A 16032-nucleotide genomic window follows, 5' to 3' on the forward strand; every position below is an offset into this window, starting at 1 on the left:
AGGATCAGTATTGATTTAAAGGTTTACTAAATTACTGATTATGACTCATGTAAACCTATTCTTCTCATATTTAAGGTTTGAAGCAGCAAAATAGGAAATTTCAATCATCTAACAAAACACCACAACAACCTGCTCATTCGCATCTATGGCACAAAATCAACACATTATCTAAAACTTATATATTCAGTCCATATCAATAACTATTTACTAATGTTAAACATGTACTCTGAAAATAAAGGAAGTAATCTCCACATTCAAACAAACTAACGAACCTTAAACATTACCCAAGCAGCACATTGTCACTTAGTTGAACAAAAAATAATCCAACAAACAAACTAATCACCAAACATGCTACTATCACATAAACCAACTACTAAACAGTAACAAAATAATAAATAAAAAGGATAGAATGTTACCTTTTAAAAGTGCAGCCTTGGTCAAAAATCGAATTTGAAAGCCCTTTGTGCTTCCAAGACCACACTCTGCCACACAGACTCGAAAACAAAAAGGAAAATAATTTTTTAGAACTCAGAAAACCTCAAACTAGTCAAAGTCTTAAAAATTTTATACTTAAGAGGCTTGAACTTCGAAATTTCTAGCCTTCTTTCAATTTTTCTAATTTTTCTGACCTCTGAAAACTCTTTTTCGAAAAGTATTTTTGTAAGAGAAATAGGACCCCAAAAATTGTTCAACCTTCCAAAACATCAATGCGGGACAAACACTTTTTCCCTAAAAATGAACTTTCAAAGCAAATCTATAGCTCAAACGACTCATCAAACAAATGAACGGCCAGATCTGAGCCTCATTTGGCTCGATCCAAACCCTTCAATCCCAACCAATGGAAATCAAGAAAGGTACAACAATAAAGCATGTAAATCACATAATAATAAAGAAAATAAAGCAAAAGGGTGATTTATTACCGTCTTTGGGATCATATTTTCGTGAAATCAAGTGAAACATTTAATGTTTCACTACAATAGACATGCAAAAGTTGTGCTTCTCTGCTAAACCTTGATTTTTTGCCACTTTTGGCGGAGAGAGAAGAGAGAAACAAAAGGCGGCACTAGGGTTTCACGAAAGAGGAAGAGAGAGAAAGGGGGGGGGGGGGGGGGGGAGGGATGTTTGGAAATGAAAAATGAATAAAAGGGGTATACCACCTTATCTATATTAAGGGATTGGGCCGGGTCTTGCCCATTTGGGCTAGACTCAGTCCAGATTTAAAAAAATTAAAAGGTCGCTTTTTGTATACATATATATGTATTCCTAGTGTATACATGTATATGTATACCTGGTATATATGTATATATATGAAAAAAGATAATTTGCTAATTAGATAAAGATTAAAATTGATGATATTTTAATTATAGATAAAATTCGGACATAATTAACCTATTAAAATAATTTAAAAATTGGCCAATTTTGTTAATGAGCTTAAAATTGCGAATATGGCCTTAATTTATTCTGATCCAACTAATTATTTCAATTATGACCAAATTTTGCCTTAATTGATTTTAATCTAGCTAGTTATTTCAATTATGGCCATATTTGGCCTTATTAGCAGGTTTAAAAATTAAATTGCATTAATGACCTTAATCAATTTAAGCCAATGAATTTGGTTATTTCAATCAAGGCCATTAAGAGGCAAATTTTACAAAAATGACCCCAATTTCCTTAAACCATGAATTGATCAAATTAATTGTAGCCATAACAAAATAATTAAATAATTTAAACATCAATTTGAAATAAGGACCACTTAATTGACTAATTAAAACATTTATAGATAATTATAAATAAATTTTTGAAAAATTACACAATTATGCAAAATTAACAATTAAAGGGTGAAATGGTTAATTATTTAAATTACTCAAACTCCATGGATTAAAGGGAATAAAGTGTTTACTAATTTTGATTTTGACAATTTAACAATTAAATAATGATTATTATTTTAAAACAAAAGTCCCTTTTTCTTTGATTAAATCTAACAAGCATCTCATAAATGTCATAAAAGTGCCAATTAATTTCTAAATAGATTTGTGATGTCATGAAAACCTTTCACTAATTTAAAGGAGTAAAATATTGATCTGCACAACCTATAAAAATCATTTAAACCCTTTAAGGTTTAGCCCATTTTATTTACTTTCCAAGGACTCTAAGTAATTAAAGTAAATTACGGGAGGTCAAAAATTAGGTGTCTACAGCTGTATAATGAATTCATTTCTTCACCTAGAGAGGAAAGCAGAGAAACATAAAGAGTTGTATTTTTACACTCAATATGGTTCTATATCTTCAACATGGTATCAGAGCAGGCAGAGGTTTTGAGATTAAATCTTAGCGGCCGCCACTCATTATCAAAAAGATAAGATGCACAAAATTTGGCTAACTAGAACCATGACAAAAGAGTCAATGTTCCTTATTTATAATTGGCTGCACTTTGACCAAACAAATTTGGGAGAGCCTTGAGGATTATTACCTACAAGCTACCAAGGATAAGTAATTTCACTTGAAGCAACAAATTCAGGGTATCAAGATTAGATCAAAATCTGTAGATGAATACATAAAATAAGTCAAAAGAATTTTTGATAGTCTCGCCACTATACACAGACCGTTAGATGAAGATAGCAAGGTTATAAATTTTGCTAAAGGTCTTGAAAACAAATACAAAACCTTGAGGTCTTCCATGCTAGGCAAGGCTCCATATCTAACCTTCACTCAGTTTGTTAATGCACTAAGAGAGTACGATATGAGAGAAAAAGCTAGCGAGAAGTGTTGATCAAGATACGACTACTCAAGCCTAGAAAACACAAGATTCCTTTACATCAATTCTGGAGCAAGCTTGGAGTTCTATCCTTGACAACGTCCAGCATGAGGGGGGATGATGGACAGGACATGTAGTAGAGCCTAATTAGCTTAGAATTTTTAGTATTTAAATAATGGCATAGCTTAGAATTAGCTGTATTACTAAGGTTAGGATTGTAGAGTCCAATTCCAATCTAAATAGAGAATGAAGTCATTGCCTCCCGTTAAGAAGAGAAACATAAAGAGTTGTATTTTTACACTCAATCTTATTCTATAATCTTCTTCAATATCAACATTGTTTTAGGAAATCATATGCAATTAGATGACTCGGTATACACGTGTTTAATGTTTAATGTGTAGGAAAGTTACTATTCATAGTCGGTATATCTTATTAAGTAATTTGTGATCATTTTTTATTTATAGGTTTGAAAAATACACGTTTCAGTAAATGTTAACTCTCTATTTTAATCAAGTGCATTAATGAATATATTCAATAAAAATATATATCTTCTTTATTAAACTTCATAAAATTAAATACATATGAACTTTTTCCTTATAATTTTAATTTAATTTTAATAATTAAAATTTAGCACAATTTTCAATTGACATCCACAACTACCATCGTTAGCTATCACCATGCATCATCAATTTCTATATATATATATATATATATATATATATATATATATATATATATATATATATATATATATATATATATATATATAGAGAGAGAGAGAGAGAGAGAGAGAGAGAGAGAGAGAGAGAGAGAGAGAGAGTTAAAGGAACTCCTCTTCTTGGACAAAATGATCAAGGAATACTCGGAAACACATCTCGAAGAGTTTGAGATAGGAATCCATGAAGAAACGATCCAATTAATCAAGATACAAAATGAGAATCGTATCCATACGATTTTGCACTTCTCGACAAATATCATCTGTTTTATTATTCTAAGCGGGTATTCAATTTTGGGTAATGAAAAATTTGTTATTCTTAATTCTTGGGCTCAGGAATTCCTGTATAACTTAAGTGACACAATAAAATCTTTTTCTATTCTTTTATTAACTAATTTATGTATCGGATTCCATTCACCCCACGGTTGGGAATTAATGATTGGCTCTATCTATAAAGATTTTGGATTTGTGCAAAATGATCAAATTATATCCGGTCTTGTTTCCACCTTTCCAGTCATTCTCGATACACTTTTTAAATATTGGATTTTCCATTATTTAAATCGTCTGTCTCTGTCATATATATATATATATATATATATATATATATATATTCTATTGATATAATATTAGATTAATTTAGTATTTTATATTTATTAATTTTTATATCCAGGTACCTTTCATCACGATCGTGGATCACCTCTCGCAATCAAGAGGTTGAGGTAGTCATACTTCACTAACACGATAGTGGAGAGTATGTCTCTCCGTTGAACGATCAACCAAGCTTTGCATTTGTGACCAGGACCAACGCGATCGTGAATAGGTCGAAAGTTTGACCCTCCACTATCGCAATTCCCACTCCGCATTTATGATTCAGTTAGCCTCCCGTTAAGTGATCAACAACATTTCGCAATTGCAGCCCCAAACCTCGTGATCGTGGCACTGCATCAGATGTACTAGAAAATTTCTGTTTTAATTTAGATTTCCAAACTTGTTTGAAACCACCTGAGAGCCCCTCAAATTTCAATCCAAACCATATCATAAGTTCATAATCAATATACCAACTTATATAATCAATATACCAACTTATATGAATGATCATAACGTGAATTAGAATGCAAACACTAACACAAGGGGTCAGGTAAAAAGAAGTTCCAATCAAAACATGGCAATTGAATCGTTTATTCTTTCTTCATTGTTTTACATTTAAACAAAGGCAATAACATTAGCCAAGAGACAACATAACAAGCACGCTTGAAGGTCCAAAATTTGGTTTTGGGTAAAATAAAAGTGAAATTTTAAGTACATAATAATCAGTGGAAGGGTGTTGCTCGTAAGTGTTCTGGCCAACGAAGATGGTTTCATAGACCAAAGCAGAAATGACATACTGCACCAACAAATGCACCATGCCACTAGATTCAGTATTTATTCCACGTCCAACTGAGCACTACTTGAAACCACCAGACAGGATGTTGGCACCAACAACTAAACCAATTGCAATTTGGGCAATGACTCCCAAGGTACCCCTCTTGGGTCACTTTTAATTGTGTAAACAGTGTAAACAAGATCAAAGATTAGTACTATCTCGAAAATAATTGTGTTCCATTGTGTTGGAGGGTATGGTCATATTACTGTACTATTTTATTTATAATTTCAAGTAGTGAATATAATATATTAAAACCTTTAGGCGGATTCCGATTTCAAGAAATGCAGTATATCACTTCTTAGTGAATCGTTTTATTATTTACGTGCATCTTTTGTTATTTATTACAAAGAGGGTGGGTGTTGCTGTACTATGGTGAGTGCAATTGTTCATGGTTATTGGTGGCGAAATCTGAGACTAATTCAAAATGGTAAGTTCAATTGAACCCATATTCAAAACTACAGGTTTGTCGACGGCCATCGATGACTTATTAGCCTATTTTAGTTAAATCAAACATGATTTTCTTCAAAACCTTACAACCTTATTGTTGACTTTGCAGAAAAGTCCTTTTTCTTAATGTATGTGATGACTATATGAGTATTAGCAACGTGCTTGAAGTGGGGGGCGTCATTACGAAACCAGTAACAAACTTGATGAGCAGGAAAGCGCTCGTGGTTCATATTATCGTGTGGTTTTAGCTTTACATCTAGGGAAAATTAGAGGCAAATATCATTCGGCCATCTAGTTTATAGAATATGTACACAGTGTATACTTTCTACTAAATATGCATATATACTATACATACCTATACAACCGAAGTGTATACTTTATACTAAATATACATATAATATACATACATATACACAACATATACAACCAAAGTGTATACTTTATACTAAATATACATATACTATACATACCTATAAACAACATATATACATCTTTAACGTATGGGTAGTGCATATATTTCGATCATGTTGGTAAACTAGTTGGTTGAAAGGTATATTTACGTAAGTTCCCTTACATTTAGTTTAAAATAAACAATTATTTTACAAAATCAAGGAGATATAATTTTTTTTTTCTTTCAAATTTATCCTTATTTAGATAAGGGATTTGTATGTCTCAGCTAAAAACATCATATGATATGGACTGAGAAAGTAATGGACAACAGAGAGGTTTCTTGGCCAAAAATTTGCCTAACCTTTCGGAATACTGAGCACTGCATGTAGGCAGAACATGGGACATTAATATTGTTGGAGAGTAGTCTGGAAGCATGTTTTGTATTATACATCTGTAGGAACAGACACCCTTACGTTTTAGTGTTGTGTCACTAAAGGGAAAGAAGATTCTTTAGTTGTTGTACTGCTGCGCTTCATTTAATTTGCAGTTGTATAATATAAAGTCTGTAAATGCTTCTTCCGTTTATTTTTACCTGTTCACTTTTGACTTTGCACGCCCTTAAGAATTAATAAATGAAGTATATATTTTACCTTAATACCCATATTAATTGGTGTATAGCTTAATGTTAAGGGGTAAAACAAAAAAAAAACAAAAAAAACTTTTCTGTTAAATTCAAGACAGAGATGAAAATTTAGAGAGACAGAATAATGGGAGAATTCTTTCTACCTTTCATTCATCATAATGACCTCCTTATATACAAGTAAGGTTTCTCCTTGCCCTAATCTAATAAGGTAACCCAATTCTAAAAGAACTAAAATCTTATTTTACCATAATTACAGTTTCACCATAAACAACTATTACAATTATACTAGAATAGGGTTCCTACCGACCTAAGGATTTTACCAACTTGCCAAGTAAATACTGATCCTGCGATTTGCCTAAAGCTTTTGTAAACACATCGGTCAATTTCTCATTGGTAGACACATGACTGGGAACTATGATTCCGGACTGCAGCGCATCCCGGATATAGTGACAGTTGACTTTAATGTGTTTACTCCATTCATGAAACACAATATATAATGCCGCTTGACTGTCACAGTACATTTTCACCGAATATTTATGTTTAACACCCAACTATGCAAAATTTTCTTTAGCCATTTCAACTCACAGACCGTCATTACCATTGATTGATATTCCGCTTCCGTTGATGAGCTAGAGACAACGTGTTGCTTCTTGGTCTTCCATGATACAGGTGAATTCCCGAGGGAGATAAACCAACCAGTAAGTGATTTTCAAGTCAACGGACATCCAACCTAGTCCGAATCACACTATTCATATAGCTAGAGATCACATTCTCTTCTCATCACAATGCCTTGTCCTGGGTTCTTCTTCAAGTAGCGCACCACTAGGACTGCCGCACTCTAGTGTGCTTCCTTCAGTTGCTGCATGAATTGGGACAGAACATGCACGCAATACGACAACTTAGGTCTCGTAAAAACTGAAGGTATATTAGTCTACTGATCAGACGCTGGTATGGTTCTGGATCTCCCAATAATGCTCCTTTGGCCAGCGCTAAACCGTAATTTTGTTCCATAGAAGTATTGAGTTGTTTAACTCCTAGCAAACCAGCCTCACAGATTATGTCCCAGGCATATTTCAGTTGACAGAGAAATAGCCCAATAGGTCCTCGTGCAACTTCAACTCCCAAAGTAATTCAAGGGGCTCAATCCTTTATGTGAAAGCATGCACGTAGGTATTCTTTGAATCGTTCAATGGAACTATGGTCGGAGACAATCAAGTGATCCACATAGACTAAAACATTAAGTTGCCTAACTCCCCAGGTGTATCGTGAATAGAGAGTAGTCGGAGTACTCATATTTCATCAATGCACTTGACAATTTCGCAAACCAGCACCGTGGGGCTTGTTTCAAACCATACAAAGATTTTCGGAGTCGACTCACTTGGTCCGGAAAAGGTACACGAAATTGAGGTGGCAATTTCATGTAAATTTCCTCCGTAAGATCGTCGTGCAAAAAGACATTATGAATATCCATCTGATGCAACTCCCAATTACACGCAGCCGCAACTTCCGGGAAGGTCTAAATGGTTACTACCTTAGCAACCGGAGCAAACATTTCATTGTAGTTAATTCTTTCCTCCTGTTTATTTTCGAAAATAACCAACCGAGCTTTATATCGCTCAATTGTCCCATTAAAGTTGTATTTGATCTTATACACCCATCGACATCTGAGTGCTTTCTTATCTGGTGACAATGTGTCTAATGTCCATGTTCCATGATCTTCTAATGCTTGGATCTCTTGCTGCATGCCTTTCTCTAATGTTCCCTTTTCATGGCTTCTGAGAAGGTTCTTGGCTCAGTTCTTATGGTGATTGCTGCAAGGAAAATTTGATGTTGCAAGGAGAAATTATCACAAGATATATAGTGAGCTAAAGGATAAGATGCACCTAAGGGTTTATAAGTATCGGGCGGGCACGTTGATGGACTTTTTCCTGAATGGTTCAGTGATGTAGTAGCACAACCGAATCGATTTATGTTTCTAACGTTACCCGACCCAATTGTTCCTCCGGTGTTATATCGTTAGCCTGGATATCTTTTGTCTGTACTTCCACCCCATTTTCTCTATTTGGACCAGCATCTGTCTTGTCCAATTTTGGCTGTTCCGTGGATTCGTTATCCGGTATTAGTACTTCATCTCTCCGGGTTTCGTTTGTTCCTACATTAGCAGTCCAATCTTCCTCGAAGTCTTATTGGTTTCTCTCTTCCTACGTTTTGTTCTGGGTTACTTCTATGTTGTCGACTAAGTCACCTGATCCTACAGTAACATGAAACTTAGTCTCGTAGAAGTCCACATCTCTTGAGACTAAATATTCATCATTCTCTAAGTCATACAATCTCAAACGCTTTTGTCCGTAAGGGTATCCCAAGAATACACACCTACGATCCTACGCTTACACTTGTCCCTTATTTTTCCCTTTGTATGTGCATAGCACAGTGACCCTAGCACTCTCAAGTGTTCATAATGGGGTTCTTCCCCGTACAAAACTTCAAAGGGGTTTTCCCATTCAAAATTGAAGATGGACTTCTATTGATCAAATATCCTGCAGTCAACACATATTCACCCTAGAACCTGATTGGAAGATGACCCTAAAATCTTAATGCGCGTGCCACAATAAGAATGTGATGGTGTTTTCTTTTGACTCTTCCATTCTTCTGTGGTGTCCTTGTGCAAGATGTTTTAAAAAGAATTCAATGTTCGAAGAAGTAGTTCTTCATACATGTGAATTTATTTCGGTTATCACTTCTAACAATCTTCACCTTCTTACCAAGCTGCCTATCTGTCACACCCCTATCTGGAGTATGACGGGCTCCGACCCGTAGGCCGGGAACCACTTCACTTATCCATTACTTTGAACATTATAAATCATAACTCAAAGAACACATGTACGCAGAAAAGGCCCAACATAGGAATATTCGATCATTCAGCACATATGTTCATATGCGGGGTCGCCATAACATAACGTATATCATAAAGCCAACAAGGCTAACAGTAAAGTATCAAGAGCTCAAAATAAGGCCGACAAGGCCACCAAAATATTATACAATAATATGAACCGATGGAGCTATAAAACATCTAACTGTACACACACGTCTATGAGCCTCTACATAGAATACAATGATCATAAGGATAATACCAAATAGACTGCAGCTCGGAAGTAAGTGGAATGCTCTTGAGAATCTTCTGATAGAACACCTACGGGTCTGATCCATCTCTCTGCCTACCTGCGGGCATGAGCCCAACGTCCACAAGAAGGGACGTCAGTACGAATAATGTACTGAGTATGTAAGGCATTAATAATAACATAATATAGATATGGAAGGTAACATGGAATAAGAGAGATAACCTGTACATCTGGATGCCACATAAGGCGGAGGTCATGCATGCTTAGCCTTTAAAAAAAACATTTCTCACTACCAGAAAAATGGCTTTTAGCGGCAATAAAAATTGCCGCAAAAACCTTTACCGGCAATTCATTATTTGCCGTTGAATCCACCGTCGCTAAAGGCTTTGCCGGCCTTTAAATTGAATGCTGGTAAAGGTCTCAGTTATTGCCGCTAAAAGATCTAGATTTTAATGGCATTTATTTAGCAGCAATTAAATAGCCGCTAAAGCTGACCTTGGATAGCCTTTTGTTTTGGTTTTAATGGCTTTTGTAATGGCCAGTAAATATCTAAATAATTGCCGATAGAAAGATGAGCTTTTTAACACATTTTAATTGCAGTTTATCTTTTAGTTTCTTGTTTCTTGGTTAATGCTTATATCGACAATAAATATGTCAATTTGTCAATGAAGGTGATTCAAACATCATCAATGTTTTTTTTGTGATAATATTCACACATGCATAACGAAATAAAATATTCATAACAAAATATGCTAAATTCATCCAATCATAATATATTACATTAAATTAATAACAAAGATAACTTCTCATAATTTCAGAGTGAACAACATTAAAAAAAATTAAAAATTAAAAAAAAAAAAGTACACCATTTGAATCTCTCAGGTAGTGTTATTTTGAGTCTAGTAACTAGTGTCATTAAATATCTAAACTCAAGACTATAGTAAGCTTATTGACATTCTCCAGCTGTGGACCATTATCAAGTCTTCAACCCATTGAACATCTTTTGCTTGTCTTCTCGTAGCAATGTCACCTATATCTCTTCGCCTTCCACGATTCTAAACCAGTTGGGTTTTTATAGTTGCAGAGAAATCTACAAAACCATTATGCCACATTACATTGAGGTATTAATCACTAGGAAGAAAATGCAAATTCTAGTATAATACAACAACAACAAAGAGGATATGTATCTAAGAATAAAAATGCATGTCATTATTGAAAAATAAACTCAATCTGTGATGACAAGAGTATAAGTTTTCAGACAAAATAGTACCAGTTTCAAAAAAAAAAAAAACAGACAATAAGAATTTTAATTAGATAACAAATAGAAACATGAATCGAGAGAAATGGACAGGAATTAAACCATACGAGAAATAGTTGCTACTTCATATGGTATAATAGACCTCTGAATAATGATCCCACCTTTAAAATACTTGCTACTTTCTATGAACTGAATATCTTGTAATAAGAAATAGATGAAATATCAGTATCTAATTTCTAACCTGGCCTAGAGGAAGAATAACATCAAACCTGTCCATATCGAGACACGCCCAAGTTGGACAATATGAAAGTCTCTGAATAAAAAAACCATCGGATTTCAGTCTTACATAGCAAGAATATAGATAGGATTATGAAATGTAGAATAGCCACATTAGAATTTACAAATAAGTTAAAACTGAGCATATAAAAAATTGTTGATAGAATTAATACACAACAAAAGAACACTATGCCTGATGAAATAAAGACAACACAAGAGACAAAGCAAGAGGTACTCTATTCGTACAATGGAGACTTCCGCTCAATTTTGGAATGCCCATCTCGGTCACCAGCAGTTTGTGTGTAGCCATATATGTGAACAAGAACAGAAGCATCAAGAACAGTATATTCTAGCTGCATAACAGTACAAATAAGAGGTATGACTATCAATTACTATAGAATCAAAAACCATAATAATGCACGGCGATCAGATCATATCATTCACAAGGACAAACCAGCATCTTAACCTCATGTCTTTAGAAAAGTACAACAGTCCACATACTAGATGTGAAATACATGCGGGAAGCTATTCCACATACTAGCACTACTCTATCTGTGATACTATAAATGTAGCACATTTATTACATATACCTGATACTGAGTTAAAGGTCGTTGCTCCCAGTTGCTATTCCTTCTTGTTTTGTTCAATCCAGTACCCAATATTTCAGAAAGAAACCAAATATAATCAAGAACTACTATTGATTCATTGTTTATATAATAAATATTTTCACTACAAAACAAACAAGTTTTTATACTCTGCGTATAGATATGAATAAATTATACATGTGACAACAAACAAGAACATAATACATGTATGAATTACCTTTGCCAGACCAATGAGGCCACCCCTTCGCTTTTTTAACACAAGATATCGAGTAGCATGTCATAGTGCTTGGAGCATTGCAACTGTCCATAAGATAGAGCATCATCCTGTTTTCTGAAAAATTCTATAGATCAGCTCAGCAACTTCTGAAGAGTTATTTAGTTTTTCATAAGAAGTATTTCCACTATCCCAACCTCTCATGATTTACAAACTGACCAAGAACTTGCCAAATCAAGTGTGTAAACTACTTCATTTTTGGTATAGACAAAACAGATACTAATTGTTGGTAGTTTCTTTTCCATTAAATATTGTTATCCCAGTAACAACATCTCTGAGAGACAATTTTTCAAACATCATATAGGCTTCCGGACACCGCAAGTAATACAATATTAAACAAATGAACCAGAACTTGACCACAAGCACTATTGTAATAAACAAATTGTGCTCAACTTTTTGTATTCCGAATTGATTAGAGAAATATTAAGAAATAACTCGTTGGAAAGATACGAAGAAAAATAACAAACCTTCGTACTAAACTTAGTATGCATCTGGGTCAAATCAAGTTCCATTTTTTCAACATAAACGCACCGTATTGTCCCCTTATTTATCGATTCACGCAGAAGTAAAGAAGACGTCGGCGAATAAATTAATGATGACGCTTGAAAGCCGCATTCCAAACCAGAAGTAGCACACCATAGCCTTGATAAAGTTAGATTTATGAACTTTATCGAAAAAATAATCAATGAATAACTGGACGACTGAGGGAGTCAATTGGGGATTTAATGAAAAAGGTTTGTGGTATTGATAGGCATGAATTGAGCTACTTAGAATATCGAGTGAAACGTGATTTTCTTTGTCCAATGTCTTCTTGTTGCTGGTTGAGAAACTCATATGTTTAGGAAGGGGTTGGAAGTTTTGATGCAGGCGACTGGCAAGTGAAGTTCGAGTCCCGAAAAGAGAGGGAAATGGGCAAACATAGGGTTTGCTTTTGGAGGGAATACTAAAAATAAATGTTTTGACTCTTTTCATGGCCATTTCTTCTAATTGCTGATAAAAATGTAGTGTTTTGTGGCCAATGTATATTTGCCGGTAATACTTGCTGTTTAAAGAATAAATGCTGGCAATTATCTTATTGCCATTAAATAATTGCTGCTAAAGGCCCTTTTTGTGGTAGTGTCTATACATATACATAGTACCATGCCCGGCCATTAAGGCTCGGTGTCATATATATAGTATCATGCCCGTCCATTAAGGCTCGGTGTTATCATCATTAGCCCACGTCCGGGGCAATATCATAACATGCCCACTGCAGTGGTGTACACATCTACGTGCCATGCCCGGCCGACTATAGCGCGGCGCGGTGTGATAAAATACATACATATATATAAAGCATGCATGAGAGCCCAATCAAAAGCCACAATTATATCGGAGTGACGTAAGGTCGGTAGTCTCCGATTATATTATGGATTAATCATCATCGTTTATCCCACCTTGAATGAACAAGGGTCATAAGGTGAGATTACCAACAATGAAGGAAATTAAGAAATTGCAAAGTAAGCTCAATCACCTCATAATTATATAAAGCTCATGTACTTGGAAATCTCTATGAATAAATAATCTCATAATATCATGAAATCTGTATGCCTTGGATCTTCGATAAATAAATCCCTCATAATCATCGTCATGGTTATCATAAAAAAATTATTCATCTTTCGCACCATAAAAACTTTAAGAGTGATGAAGCTCTGCCATTCTTGGAAATGAGGATTTTTATGGAATTCATGCATGGGTTGGTAGGAAAAGAATCATGCCTTTAAAAGAAAGAGGAATAGCCTTAACATACTTGGAAGATAATTTCTCGACTTCCAACTTACTTCCTGTCTTGCAATTCACTTAAGATCATTTGTAGCCTCATAATCTACATATACGACCATTCATACTATTGTTAGGCACATCATCATATGCTCGTCTTAAAACCTTAATTTAAATCCATTTACAATCTGCCAAAATTCGGCAGCATCTCCCCTGTTTATATGCCTAGCCCGAAATCACAATCTAATAATCAACAACAACAACAACAATACCAACATCACAACAACATTATCAACACCAATAGGCTCCATAAAACATCCCACACGATATTTTTCAAGTTTCTCGACTATCCAACTTTTTATACAACTATTTAAGAACTTTATCTCCGTAAATAAACTGAAATTAATATTAATAAGGAGAGATTCATACCTTACTTTGAATCCAAGTCAATTCCAATGCAAGACAAAACTATAATCGCAATTACACGTTGTCCGGACCTCGATTAATACTCCGTAACTTGAAATCTCTCAAAATCCTCGCTATTATGTTATATATAACACTCATATGTGACTGAATTTTTTATAGAGCATTTGGAAATTTTTGTGAAGAAAAAATGGGGTTTTGCCTCTTATATAGGGTGCCAAAGTCGGCATCACTATAGCAGTACTGTAGCAGCACGCCCTGCTCTGCCCGCCTAACTTGTAACGTCCATAATTCTCTATTCCGACGTCGTATTAATGAGCGGTTTGTTGATTTGGAAACTAGACTCGACGAAATTCATTTTAATCTTTTGAAACACCTTAAACCTCCCCATATACATGGAGATATACCCCTCCAAAGTTGACCCAAAATTCTGTCCTTAATTCTGCCAACTTGTTCCAAATTTTCGACAAACTTATTTTCGTTGATTTGATTGGTCCCAAAATCTTCCGAAACTCTGATTACATGATATTTGTCACTAATAGTACTTGATAATGGTCATGTCCTTTGGTTCCAAGGCTTTCCTTCCCGATTACGACTTACAAGATCATAATTCATCATTTACTTAAACCATATACTTAATAATGTTTCGTTCCTCACACTCCAAAGTTGTTTTACCTAGCCATAGCTCGATATACTTACATTCAAATTTAACCAGTGCTTCTTAGAGGTACGGGGTGTAACACTATCTACCAAGGATTTTTTTTTCAAGGTTTGGGATACTTCTTTCTTATCGATTAGGAGAAAAATCCACACGGCTCGCGAACGATCATCCACAATAGTCAAAAAAATTAAGCACCAGAAGATGAAAGGGTTCTACATGGTCCACATAAATCACAATGAATCATATCAAAAGTATCCAAAGCTATATTATCACTTAAAGGAAAATCACTTTTTGTTTGCTTTGCCCTTTGGCATACATTACATTCTTTATCTAATCTAATAATACTCTTTTTTAGGCCTAATGCCATAATTCATAACTTGTGCTGAAGGATAACCTAGCCGCTTCTGCCAACGATCGAACCAATTGACTATCTTCGCCTTCATAGCTCGTATCCATGACACATTCCGGAAATAGTAAAGTCCACCTCGATGCTCACCCATTCCAAGCAGCTTTCTCATGGTGGGGTCCTGTATAGAACACATAATTTTGTTAAAGTTTACATCACAATCTAAATGATCAACAAGTTGTGACACAGAAATCAATTTGCATGTTAAATCCAGAACACAAAGGACATCCTTCAACCAAATCCTATTATTTAGCTTGATTTTTCGTTCTCTCGTGGCCACCGAGCTACTTCCATCCAGAAGCCCAACCGGACACTCAGGAATGTCCCGCTGGTCACTCAGTTCTTCCGGATTACCTGTCACATAGTTGGTAGCTCTGGAGTCAATGATCCAGGATGAGTTTTCGGCCTTACGATCCATCTTTCCATTTGGGTTTATTCCTTGAGAATTTAACAGGTGAATCACAGTCTTCCGGATCTCTTCGCTCAAATTGTGAGGTCTTGTTCCGTCTGTGTTCACCTGTCCTATCTCTGTCTAAGTTCCTTCCCTGGCAACCACTGCGTTAGCCCGGTAGTTGCCTTTTTCACGTTCCGATCCCGATCCACCCCTCTGTTGCTATTGTTGTCCTCTTCATCGTCTTCCGATTTTTTCATCCCCCTTTTTTATGTCGTAGCTACCAATCCGGATAGCCAATGAGTTGAAAACATCCATCCATGATGTGTTCAGATCTCTTACAATGTGTGCAGAATGCACCATCATTTTTCCCTTCCCTTTAGTCACGGTGAGGGTTCTCCCTTGCATGGCAAAAACCATGGTTTCACTCCGGTCCTCCATTTTTCATGTGATTCCTGTCACACGCTCTTCTTGCACCAGCTTCGAGTAGA

General features: G+C 35.2%; 1 long non-coding RNA gene across 3 annotated transcripts; it reads right to left on the bottom strand.

The window, feature by feature from the left end:
- Positions 1–10213: 10213 nt before the first annotated feature.
- LOC132599606 (uncharacterized) lies at positions 10214–12930 on the bottom strand. 3 transcript variants are annotated; one of them, XR_009566891.1, is made up of 5 exons: positions 12373–12930; positions 11617–11962; positions 11273–11379; positions 10992–11063; positions 10214–10582 (listed from the first exon to the last, which is right to left on the bottom strand). It is a non-coding gene; the product is annotated as an uncharacterized LOC132599606 (long non-coding RNA). The 3 variants fall into 3 exon arrangements; XR_009566890.1 differs by having other exon boundaries at positions 10214–11379; XR_009566889.1 differs by having other exon boundaries at positions 10214–11962.
- Positions 12931–16032: the final 3102 nt, after the last annotated feature.

This window comes from Lycium barbarum, chromosome 6, assembly GCF_019175385.1.
Source record: "Lycium barbarum isolate Lr01 chromosome 6, ASM1917538v2, whole genome shotgun sequence".
NCBI lineage: Eukaryota > Viridiplantae > Streptophyta > Magnoliopsida > Solanales > Solanaceae > Lycium > Lycium barbarum.